Raw genomic sequence first — 14,018 nt, forward strand, 5'->3', positions numbered from 1 at the left:
TAAATATTAAATATCCTTCAATTTTTCCACCTGGTAGCTGCTTTGTCAAAATTCGATTTTATTTTTCTTCAAAAAATGATATCCAAATTAAGTGTTTAATGGAAGCTGCAATTTGTGAGTGTCTTATTTGTTTTTCTCTTGCTAGTCATGGCAATAATGGAATTGGGCATTTTTGTTTATACGTAGTAGGTAGAATTCTAGCAGGAGAGAATATGACAGAGAGGAAAGATGAAAAATATTAATCAACCATAATTTACCTATCAACATGTTTATGAGAATAACTTTATAAACTGCTAATCTTTCCCTAATAACATATGATACAAAAATCAGGGTGGGACAAGATATTAAATTTTAAAAATATTCTGCTAACATTTAAAATTATTCCATGTTTTTATATATCCAACATTTAAATAAAATTTTAATGGCTTTAGTATAAAAGCCAGGTTAGTAAAGTAGCATCACTAGTAAACTTGATAGCTTCAATGCTCAAGTACAGATAATGTGTTGCTGCTATAGAATATGTTTCACGCCTTTCCATAACAATTCACTTTCTGAATATTTATCTTTTTCATCAAAGTCAGCTAAAATATTTACAGTGTTAAGGTGAGTATTTTATGATATACTGAATTATTTTCTTATCAACAGTATGTCATCATAAGTATCTTTTGATTTCTATAATTTTAAAGTACAATGAAATTTTAACCAGTCTCATTTTGGTAATTTTAAAATTAAAATTAATACACAAAATAATAGTCTCATCCAGATTTGGATGCTGTTTCTGATTATATCAAGGTTATGAAAATTACTAACAAGCCATTATCTTTTCCAAATGATTCTGTGTGCTTTCTTTTTATTATTAACACAGCGCTTGACATATACCTGATATCAATAATCATAAGAAATATTTGGACAATCTTACATGAGGCTATAAAATAAAAAAATAAATATTTGATTATGAAACCCAGGTCTCAATTAGTGACTTCAAATCCTCCCTGGTTCTCAAGTAGTGACTCCAAATCCCTCCCTGATGCACAGAGAAGACATAAGAACATGCCAGCAGAAATTATATTACATTAATTCAAACTATTTCCTATTAAAAAAAAAAAAAAAAAAAAAAAAACAGAAAAAGACCCTAAGAGATGTTTAGTTTATTTCTCATGATGTTGAATATACTGCATAATTATAAATTATTAATAAATACAATGAATTATACAGGATCTCAATTAGAAAAAGGAAACTTTGAAGCCCTTTTCATTGCATTTTAAATAAAATGGAACAGATTGGGAGCCAAGATGGATGACTAGATGCAGCCAGGAAGAGCATCTCCCACAGTCAGATGATCAAGAAGGATCAGGTGGCACACCCTGGTTCCTGGTCACTAGTGGCTCTGGGGGAAGAGGTGAATTAAATAGGTGAGGAGTGGCCTACTCTCACCACAGACCTCCAGAATCCTAGTTGTAGGAGACCGCATGACCCCCACGGACATTTGAGCTAACAGGGAGAGCTGCTTGGAAAGGTGATAGGGACAGGACTCCAGTCTGTGCAGAGCCAAGAGGGTTTGGAATGGGAGCTGCTGCTGTGGGACATGACCAGACATCTATCCCCCAAGGCTCGCTATGCTCCTTTAGGTAGGAGCCTTTGTTGATCGTTGAACCTGGACACAGCAGGATAGCCTTTTCTGTGGGAGGGGAAAGTCTAATCTGAGTACCCCACTGTGGGCCGGCCTCTGACACGGTCACTGCCTGGTCATGGCCATTTGCAGTACAGCCTTGGATACCCCTGGGGAGGGGGATTTCTTGGCAGCTGCCATTATAGCTCCTTTACCAGCAGCACAAGCACAATCATTGAAGAGATTGAGAATACAAGCCCCTGCTCATGGGCACCAATCCATCCAAAGCCTCTTCCCATCATTTTGATAGCATGCATTGGGTCATGGACTTCTGCACCACTTTGCTGGAGCAAGAGGGTACACAGTCCTCACTGCCCCATTGCCACCCACACATGGATATGCAGACCTCATTGCTGCCACTATGCCTCCACTAGCACGTTTGCACCCTGCCTCCCCACTGCTACTGATGCAAGTGGGCACACGCAGATCTCCCACCCAACTTCTGCTGTTGCCTCACCCCAGCTGACACACATACCCCACTTCACCACCACTGCCACTAACACATGTGCACAAGCATGGACCCCACTCCTGACCCCAGCTTGCCACCACCACCACTAACACATGTGTACAAGCATGGACCCCACTTCATCAGCACCATTATAAAACACTTTGACTGGTACTCCATAGCTGAGTGTTAAACCTAATGAATGAGGAACACCTTGGCCCCTCCAGGGCAGGAGTTGCTCAATCTCCAGAGGCCAGAGAACAAAGCCATGGGCCAGGTACCAGCCCTCAAGTGTTAGAGTATGCAGCTCAGGAGTGCTGGGTTGAGCTTTGGCTTAGTACAATTTTCCAGAAATTAAGCCAGTCAAATGAACCCACATTATACCACCCTCAAGGACATCAAATAATATAAAAACAAAAAAACCCAATCCAAAGGACAGCAACTTCAAATATTAAAAGAACATCAGCCCACACCCATTAGAAAGAACCAACACAAGAATTCTAGTAATTTAGAAAGCCAGAGTGTCTTCTTACTTCCAAATGATGTACCAGTTCCCAGCCTTAGTTCTCAATCAGGCTGAAATGGCTGCAATTAGAGACATGAAATTCAGAATCTGGATTAGGATGATAATCAAGTTTCAGGAGAAAGTTGAAACCCAATCCAAATAAATTCAAGGTATCCAATTAAATGATTTAAGAGGTGAAAGACAAAATAGCCATTGTAAGAAAAAAACTAAACCAACCTGATAGAGCTGAACAATTCACTTTAGGAATTCCATGATAAAATTAGAAATATTAATAGCAGAATAGACCAAATTGAGGAAATAATCACAGAGATCAAACAGTGGTTCTTCAAATCAACACAGTCAGGCAAAAATAAAGAAAAAATGATTTAAATAATGAACAAAACCTCCAAGAAATGTGAGATTATGTAAACATATCAAACCTAGGATTTATTTGCATCCGAGAGAGAGAGAGAGAGAGAGAGGAACTAACTTAGAAAACTATTTGATGATATTTTTGATGAAAATTTTCCCTGTTTTGTTAGAGGTCAACATTCAAATTCAGAAAAGGGAGAGAACTCCTGTGAGACACTATACAAGATGTCCTTTCCTAAGACACATGTCCTTTCCTAAGACACACCAGATTTCCCAAGGTCAACGTGAAAGAAAAAAATATTAAAAGCAGTTAGAGACAGACCACCAACAAAAGGAATTCCATCAGGCTAACAGCACCCCTTTCCATAGAAAACCTATAAATCAGAAGAGATTGAAGACTTATATATAGCATTCTGTGGGGTTTTTTTTTTTATTTTATTTTTTTATTATACTGTAAGTTCTTGGGTACATGAGCAGATCATGCAAGATTGTTACATAGGGATACACATGCCATGGAGGTTTGCTGCATCCATCCTCCTGCCATCTACATTAGGTATTCTCCTAATGTTATCTCTTCCCAATTGACCCACTCCCTGCCATGCGTCCCCTAGCTGCCCCAGTCCCAACAGGCCCTGGTGTGTGATGTTCCCCTCCCTGGGTCCATATGTTCTCATTCTTAAACATCCACTTATGAGTGAGAACAGGTGGTGTTTGGTTTTCTTTTCTTGTGTCAGTTTACTGAGAATGATAGTTTCCAGCTTCATCCATGTCCCTGCAAAGGATATGAATTCATCATTTTTGTGGCTGCATAGTATTCCATGGTGTATATGTGCTACATTTTCTTTATCCAGTCTATCGCTGATGGGCATTTGGGTTGGTTCCAAGTCTTTGCTATTATAAACAGTGCCGCAATGAACATATGTGTGCATGTGTCTTTACAATAGAATGATTTATAATCCTTTGGGTATATATCCAGTAATAGGATTGCTGGGGCAAATGGTATTTCTATTTCTAGATCCTTGAGGAATTGCTACACTGTCTTCCACAGTGGTTGAACTAATTTACACTCCCACCAACAATGTAGAAGCGTTCCTATTTCTCCACATCCTCTCCAGCATCTGTGCCTCCAGATTTTCTAATGATCACCATTCTAACTGGCATGAGGGCCCCTCTATGCACATAAACCAAGAAATCTAGAAGAAATGGACAAATTCCTGAACGCTTACACTCTCCCAAGACTAAACCAGGAAGAAGTTGAATCCCTGAATAAACCAATAACAAGGTCTGAAATTGAGGCAGCAATTAATAGCCTACCAACCCACAAAAGTCCTGGACCAGATGGGTTGACAGCCAAATTCTACCAGACATACAAAGAAGAGCTGGTACCGTTCCTTCTGAAACTATTCGAAACAATACAAAAAGAGTGAATCCTCCCTAACTCATTTTATGGGACCAACATCATCTTGATACCAAAACCCAGCTGAGACACAACTAAAAAAGAAAATCTCAGGCCAATATCCATGATGAACATTGATGCCAAAATCTTCAATAAAATACTGGCAAACCAAATCCATCAGTACATAAAAAACTTATCCATCACAATCAAAACAGCTTCATCCCTTGGATGCAAGGCTGATTTAACATAAGCAAATCTATAAACATAATCCATCACATAAACAGTACCAAAGGCAAAAACCACATGATTACATCAATAGATGTAGAGAAGGCCTTCAATAAAATTCAACAGTCCTTTATGCTAAAAACTCTCAATAAACTAGGTATCGATAGAACATATCTCAAAATAATAAGAGCTATGTATGACAGATATACACCAATATCATACTGAATTGGCAAAAAAACTGGAAGCATTTCCTTTGAAAAGTGGCAAAAGACAAGGGTGCCCTATCTTACCATTCCTATTCAACATAGTACTGGATGTTCTGACCAGGGCTATCAGACAAGAAAACAACATAAAGGATATTCAATCAGGAAAAAAGGAAGTCAAATTGTCTCTATTTGCAGACGACATGAATGTATATTTACAAGGCTCCATCATCTGAGCCCCAAATCTTCGTAAGATGATAAGCAACTTCCGCAAAGTCTCAGGATACAAAATCAATGTGGAAAAATCACAAGCATTTCTATACACCAATAACAGACAAACAGAGAGCTAAATCATAAGTGAACTCTCATTCGCAATTACTACAAAGAGAATAAAATACCCAGGGATACAACTAACAAGGGATGTGAAGGAATTCTTCAAAAAGAACCACAAACCACTGCTCAAGGACAGAAGAGAGGATGCAAACAGATGGAGAAACATTCCATGCTCATGGTTAGGAAGAATCAATATCATGAAAATGGCCATACTGCCCAAAGTAATTTATAGATTTAATGCTATCCCCACCAAGCCACCATTTACCTTCTTCACAGAACTGGAAAAAAACATTTTAAACTTCATATGGAATCAAAAAAGAGCCCATATAGCCAAGAAAATCCCAAGGAAAGAAAAAAAAGCTGTAGGCATCATGCTAACTGACTTCAAACTATTCTACAAGGCTACAATAATCAAAACAGCATGGTACTGGTATCAAAACAGAGATATAGACCAATGCAACAGAACAGAGGCCTCAGAAGTAACACCACTCATCTAAAACCATCTGATCTCTGATAAACCTGGCAAAAAGAAGAACAACAAAACAAAAAGACAACAGATGCTAGAGAGGATGTGGAGAAATAGGAAGGCTTTTACACTGCTTGTGGGAGTGTACATTAGTTCAACCATTGTGGAAGGCAGTGTGGTGATTCCTCAAGGATCTAGAACTAGAAAAACCATTTGGCCCAGCAATCCCATTACTGGGTATATACCCAAAGGATTATAAAACATTCAATTATAAAGACACATGTACACTTATGTTTATTGTGGCACTATTTACAATAGCAAAGACTTGGAGCCAACCCATATGCCCATCAATGATTGACTGGATAAAGAAAATGTGGCAAATATACACCATGGAATACTATGCAGTCATAAAAAATGATGAGTTCATGTTCTTTGCAGGGACATGGATGAAACTGGAAATCATCATCCTCAGCAAACTGACACAAGAAAAGAAAACCAAACACCGCATGTTCTCACTCATAAGTGGATGTTGAGCAATGAGAACACATGGACACAGGGAGGGGAGCATCACACTTTAGGTCCTGTCAGGGTTGGGGGTGCTAGGGGAGGGATAGAAGGTAGTGGGGGTATTAGGGAGGAATAAAATTAAGAGAAACACCTAATGTAAATGACACGGTATGGACACAGCAAACCACTGTGGCACATGTATACCTATGTAACAAAGCTGCCCAATCTGCACATGTACCCCAGAACTTAAAATATAATAAAAAGCAAACAAAAAACGTAGTGAGAGTGGTTGTCTCCATATTCCTAATCCTCCTCCTTTTACCTCCATTTCAAGAACACTGTTTCCAATGGCACTCCCCATAAACTCCCTGTATGCTAAGCTATGTCTCGTATTCCATTTTTTGTAACTCAACTTGAAAGTGTTGGAATCAGAAATGACCAAATAAGCAAATTTAAAGTTAAAATTTGGAGTTGAATCACTTGCTGCTTTGACAATGAGAAATCAGTCATTTCAGGTAGATAAACAATAGACAGTTTCTTTAAAAAGATAACTATGTAATTTATAAAAGTTACTGTGATAAGCTATTTTTTATTTTTGTACTTTAGAGTCTGGGGTACATGTGCAGATGATGCAGGATTGTTGCATAGGTACATACATGGCAAAGTGGTTTGCTGTCTCCATCCTCCCATCACCTATATCTTGCCTTTCTCCCCATGTTATCCCTCCCCAACCTCTCCACCCTCTGCTGTACCTCCGATAGCCTCCCCCAGCAGACCCCAATGTGTGATACTCCCCTCCCTGTGTCCATGTGTTCTCAGTGTTCAACACCCGCCTATGAATGAGAACATGTGATGTTTGATTTTCTGTTCATGTGTCAGTTTGCTGAGAATGATGGTTTCCTGATTCATCCATGTCCCCACATAGGACACAAACTCATTGTTTTTTATGGCTGCATTGTATTCCATGGTGTATATGTGCCACATTTTCCTTGTCCAGTCTATCGTTGATGGGCATTTGGGTTGGTTCCAGGTCTTTGCTATCGTAAACAGTGCCACAATGAACATAAGTGTGCATGTGTCTTTATAATAGAATGATTTATAACCCCTTGGGTATATATCCAGTAATGGGATTGCTGGGTCAAATGGAATTTCTATTTCTGGATCCTTGAGGAATCCCACACTGTTTTCCACAATGGTTGAACTAATTTACACTCCCACCAACAATGTAAAAGTGTTCCTATTTCTCCACATCCTCTCCAGCATCTGTTGTCTCCAGATTTTTTTAATGATCGTCATTCTAATTGCCATGAGATGTTATCTCAATGTGGTTTTGATTTGCACTTCTCTAATGACCAGTGATGATGACCATTTTTTCATATGTCTGTTGGCCTTATATATGTCTTCTTTTGAAAAGTGTCTATTCATATGTGGTAAGCTTTATAAACTGGTGGTATGGAGGGAAAGGAAGGAGGATTAGGAATATAGAGAATTTGAGTGCTATTCGGTTGCAACAAATGCCTCAGCTGACCCCACAAGGATTTCTGAAACTGAGATACACTTCAAAGGGGTCCAAAATTGAGAGGAGGACTTCCATACTCCTATGTTGTTAGGTCATAGGAGAGGCCTGCCCACAGAAAGAGTCATGACATTGGGAAAAGTAGTTTCCTTCAGCTGAGACAATGCTAAAAGAGCTTACAGCTAAGACTTGTTAATTTGCAAAAATTTGAGTAGGTAGCTGGAATGACACCTTCATTCCATAAATAAGATCTGGGTGGCACATAATAGCCTCTAACATATTTATCTATTATTTTTTCTTTCAAGTAAAAGCATCTTTAAAATTAATTGAGTTATGGTTATTAAAGGTCTACAAATTAAAATACATATTCTGGTTCTACAGAGTCCACTGACTAGTTGGCAAGAAGGGGAAGTAGGCAGGCAATAAGAATACTGTAGTGTGAAGATTTATAGTATTATTTAGCTGGAACTTTTATCTTCTGGAATGTGCCCCTGCCTCCATCTGCCTTAAAAATAAAAGCACCTGTGCCTATATAACCTTAATGTTTACTCCAAGAAATCCTCACCCAGGAAGTTAGGATTGTGAACTAACAAATAACTTTACTGTTGGCTTGAGGAAATTATTGCAACAAAAGTATCTGAGAAAATATTTGCTCACACCTGAGCAAACAACTGTCAGACAACATTTTCACACCTAAAGAAACAGCTCAGTTATTATGACAATAATTCCAGCTAGTCTTCAAAATCTTCACTCTTCTTTGTCTAACAATCCTTTACTATTGTGCAAAAACTTTATTCAGACCTAAAACATTTCCCATCTCTGAAGACCCACTTTGAGCCATGTGAGCTGTTACTTTAAAATCCCATAAATACCCTTCACTAACATGCTGTCTTTGAGACACTACTGAGACTTTGGCCAGGTAATGTTCTTTGTTGTTGCACAAATTTAATAAACTAGGATTTGCTTAATCAACAGATGTTTTGGTGGTTTGTAGAAGAGACTATAATTATCCATTCTGGAAATCACTTCAAGAACCTTTCAAGATCTTCTTGGCATGGTTGAAAACCCTCAATTCAGAAAAAGCGCATTATCCTGTCGTCTTATAAGTATCCCATCTGGGAACCTTTCTGACCACAATAGTAAAATATGCCCCACATTTAGCCTGAGCTCTGACTTCTATTGTCTAGATCAGTTATAGCCTATAGGATATAATTGTTCATTTAAGTCTATGGCTTCTTTGCAGCTACACCAGCAGTGTCAGATAGGACAAAGACAATATGATCCCCACAACTGAAAATATTTACTATTAACTCCTTTAGACACAAGATTACTGACCTCTTATTTCAAACCTCATGGCTGAGTTTATCTCCTGAGAATGGAGGAATAACTCCTTTATAAATTACGTGCTCATGAATTGAAAACTCTTACCTTTGGTAAAGGCATGTCAGTAACAACATTAACTTTTCTCTCTGTTTGTCCTTGTCACATTTTGTTTTGAGTCTTTAAGAGGGACTTTATAGAGTGGGCATAGATCCATGAAGTCTGTCCCTCAAGATGGCCCCAGTGCTCATAAGGTAAAAAAGTCTTATCATGTATTAATCCTTACTGGGTAAACTTTGTCTTCTTCAATGTTTCAAACTCAATGAGGAGTTGTCTATCTTGTATTTGTCCAGAACAGGAATTGCCAAATTATCGCCTATAGGCTAAACCTTTCTTTTATGCGTATGGCCATGAATTTATTTGGTTGCCTCAGTTCAGTGTTTGAGGTTTCCTGGCACCACGGTTGGTGATGGTTGGTCTTTGGCCAGGTTTTGGAGACATTTGATTTTACAAGCACCATATTTGCCTACTGCAGTTCTCGTTAGGTCTTATCAGTCTCTGAGCCAAACAGAGCCCTCTTCAGGTTTTATCTCATGTACATATCTCTCTAACTGACATAATTTCACCAAGATCAATTTGGAGATGCACTGCCAAGTTCAGAAATATTTTGATCTGAAGATGATTTTTCAATTCAGAACAAAAAAGAGAAAACTCCTATGAGGAAATCCTTTTTTTAATCTGTCCATAGGAGTAACACTGAAAACTTCTTTTTTTGCCTTTATATTTCAGAGATTAATCTATCACACTTTATTATGTTTTTGTTATTTTCTTATATATGCTTTTATTTCTTCTTTGATAAATTAAGCTTTTATAATGTGTATTGATACCAATTTACTGTGATATCCACAAGGATTTTATCAATAGTATTATTCTTGGCTTCCATTGTCACTCCATGGTAAGGGCATAATATTTGACTAAAATTAACATGTGATTTTCCTAAAATATGCCTGACAGTGCACAGTGGCCAGACCTCGTGGTTGCTCACACACACACCCCTCGCCTGGTGCTATGCCTGACTCTCCCTTAGCAGGCATGGGATCCAGGCAGGTAGCATGAGTGGAGTGCAGACTTCTAGGCCTAGTGGGCTGAGTAGAAGGAGCCCAGCAGGTGCAAGCAATTTTCACACAGAGGTGCTGCAGGCAACACAGGTTTCTGCCTGGTGCATTGACTCCCCAAGGATTCTGTGTTAGACTGTTTCTATTAGTCTTCTTGGGCAGTCATAACAAAATACAACAGATTGAATGGCCTAAACAACAAGAAATTAATTTTCTCACAATTGTAGAGGGTAGAAGACCACAACCAAGGTGCTGGCTTATTCAATTTCTGGTGAGGGCTCTCTTCCTCACTTGTAAATGGCTTACACTTTATGTGACCTCACATGGCCTTTCCTCAGTACAGTAAGAGAGTGAGCAACCTCTCTCTTGTCTTTCCTTATAAAGACACTAATCCTGTTGAAACAGAGTCCCACCATTATGATTTCATTTAAAAATAATTAGTTACTTAGAGGCCCCATTTCCAAATACATTTATGCTGGGAGTTAGAGCTTCAAAACCTATTTTTTTTTTTTAGAAGAGTGGCACACATTTTCCGTCCTAATGAGATCTTGTCTCATTTAGGCAGCAAATGACGTACTGAGCCAACAAAGTTGAAAGTTTATTCTAGAATTTAACACAAAGTGAAAACCAAACACAGTAACACCAGTATTTTGAGAACCACTTCACAGCAAGAGAAAGGTAAAAACAATTTACCTTACCTTACCCTACAACTAACTTTTTTGTCCACAACAAGAGGATTAGAACAAACACAAGATTTTAAAAGTCATCTGTGAAAAAGAAATGTAATTAATTTAATACTGCACACTTATTAATTACTACAATCTGATGACAATTACTGAAAAACTGTCAACATTACTGTTTCATCTATGGAAATCATATTCTCCTCTGGTCAACACAACCAATGATATGGGTAATATATTATCTGAAAAATAGAGCCCACATGTGAACCTACAAAAACATGACTTCATTTGAAAATTTTTGAATTTTCCACAGGGGTCACACCAGGAGATTACAGTAATTTACTATCTCAAGGAGCTCCTTAAGGCAATTCAAACATTGTTGACTTACAAATCAAAAATAATGAAAGAATATAATTGAATAACTTCTATCATTCATCTTACTGTGTCAGAAAGATTTCCCAGAAGAATAAGCGAAGCAGATACAATTCATTTCTCAGATTTTTCAACATAAGGGCGCATAAGCATTATATGTATTTAGAGTATTTCAAATTAAAACAAGATACCACTACATACCTATTAGAATGGCTAAAATCTAAAACACTAACAATACCAAATGCTACTGAGGATGTGGACAGGAACTCTCTTACATTGTTGGTGGAAATGCAAAATGTATAGTCACTTCAAAAGACAGGTTGGCAGTTTCTTACAAAACTTAACGTGGTCTTACCATATGATTCAGCAATCACACTCCTGAAACTTCTGTCCATACAAAAACCTGTACACATATGTTTATAATAGCTTTATTTAGAGTTGGCAAAACTTAGAAGCAACCAAAATATCCGTCAGTACGTGAATGGGCAAATAAATTGTAGTACACCCAGATAATGGAATATTATAGCACTAAAAAGAGATAAACCAAGATACTGCAAGAAGAAATGAAGGAACTTTAAAAGCCAACCTGAAAAATCTACCTACTGCATAATTTCAACCATATGACATTCTATAAAAGGCAAAACTATGAAGGCATTAAAAAAAATCAGTGATTTCCAGGGATTTGCAGGATAAGGAAGGATGCACACGTTAAGCACAGAGGATTTTTAGGGCAGTGAAACTATTTTATGTGATACTAGAGGGGAACATATAGGTAATTATACATTTGTCAAGCCCCAAAGAATATACAACACAAAGAAGGGCCTATCAGGGAAACTGTGGACTTTTGAGTAATAATGATGTATCAGGGCTGGTTAGTTTTTGTAACAAATATACCATACTGTGCAAGATGTTGAATGGGAAAGCTGTCTCTGTGGGTTGTGGAGCAGGGAAGGTAGGAAGGGAGATCTGGAAACTCTGTACTAACTTTCTGTTCACTTTTGCTGTGAACCTAAAAATACTCTAAAAGTAAACTCAATTTAAAAAAAGTCAGGAAAAGGTAATCTTTTTTTTTTTTTTTTTGTCTTCAATCACAACTTTTTTTAGATGCACATGCCATTCAAGTGAGTGACTAAAGGGATCAAAGCAAAACATTTATAATGAATTATGATTTTCACATATCGTTTGATCAGCTGGCACAGCTGTGTGTACTGTGCCTGTCTCTCTTTATCATAATTATGCTTTAGGACAGCAGTGCCCACCCTTTTTGGCACCAGGGACTGGTTTCATGGAAGATAGTTTTTCCATGAATGAGGAAGAAGGGATTAGTTTTGGGATGAAACAGTTCCACCTCAGATCATCTGGCATTAGTTAGATTCTCATAAGAGGCGTGCAACATAGATCTCTCCCACGGGCAGTTCCCGATAGTGTTGTCATTCTATGAGAACTTAATGTTGCTGTTAATCTGACAGGAGGTGGAACTCAAGCAGAAATGCTCATTTACTTGCCACTCATCTTCTGGTATGCATCTGAGTTTCTAAAAAGACAGGGCCCAGCACTGGTGGTCCATGGCTCAGGGATTGGGGACATATGCTTTAAGAGGTGATGTTAGAAGTTGAATTTTTATCACAGAAGTGGAAATGACTTACTCTCTTTTTCCTCTTTAATTTTTTGTTCCTTTCTTCCTTATTTCCCTCTTTTCTACACATAAGCAAATAATTTAAAGCAGTGTGTTTAAATTTCTTTTGTTTTTATCTTACATGAAATTGCTGCATTCTATCTAGTATTTCAAACTTTCACTAGATTAACATTGAATAATAACTCTGGCCTTCATAGACCTCTCTGAGTCCATGGCCAGGTATTATGGAATTGATTAAACTTTTGTAACTTATAATTATATTTTTAAGTGAATATCTACTTTTTCTAAATAGAGGGTCCATAGCTTTCACCAATTTTCAAAGGCGTCTAGGACACAAAATTGATTCAGAAATGAATGCTCTTGTTCTTTATTGTGATTTCATTATATTTGCTTTGATATATTTTTATTCAAAGTTTGATACATTATGTATATTTATATAAGAAACTCTGGTTATAATTTGCTTTTCTCCAGTCAAATTGAATTGCAATGAAGAGTGGTGAAATTCTAGTTATCTGAAATGACTCCTAGCTCTCAGCACTGGTGATCTTACCTTCGTGAAGAGTAATAATGTTATAAGCAAGAAAGTATCAGCTTAGTTCCTAATACATCAGAAAACATCATCTTTATTAATACATAGTAAAAATTGGTACAAATTTCTAATTAATGAATTTAATTCTATAGAATTAGCCTCAGATTATCAGCAAATAACCTGTGTTTTAGGAAGTTAATTATATTTTAATTCAAATACTTCTGCTTTTAGTCTCCACCCAGTTTTATTGTTCTTTTATTATGTGCATTTACCTGTAATAGATGCCATATTGTATCAGAATAATTGGATTGCTTATGAGAGTGTATTTATGTACTTTTTATGACATAGTCATTTCAACAATTTTCCTGATTTTAAAAGTCTCTAAGAACAGTCAAAATTTAAGTTCAAAATTATTAGTGACCTGCCAATTGAAGAAAAATGGTACTTCTTGATTCATAATGTTTGTAGTTTTGAAAGTAAAATGTTTGATAGTTCTGAAACTTGTTTAGAAAAAAGCATTTTAATAATTGAAAAATTTATGAATTACTCTCTGTAACAGTGCTATGTCTAGATCTCTTTGTGTTCATTTAATAAAAAAGAATGGTGTGTCATAAAAAGTTTCATTAAATGCCTGTTGTTCAGGCAGATTCCTAAATGTGCTTAGGCAACAATCTCTACAGAAATTACTGACAGGGCAGTGAATATTAGGGCTGCTTTGTATCCTGCTAA

The sequence above is a fragment of the Sapajus apella genome, unplaced genomic scaffold, assembly GCF_009761245.1.
Source record: "Sapajus apella isolate SASKATOON/1434 unplaced genomic scaffold, GSC_monkey_1.0 scaffold41, whole genome shotgun sequence".
In the NCBI taxonomy this organism is placed as follows: domain Eukaryota; kingdom Metazoa; phylum Chordata; class Mammalia; order Primates; family Cebidae; genus Sapajus; species Sapajus apella.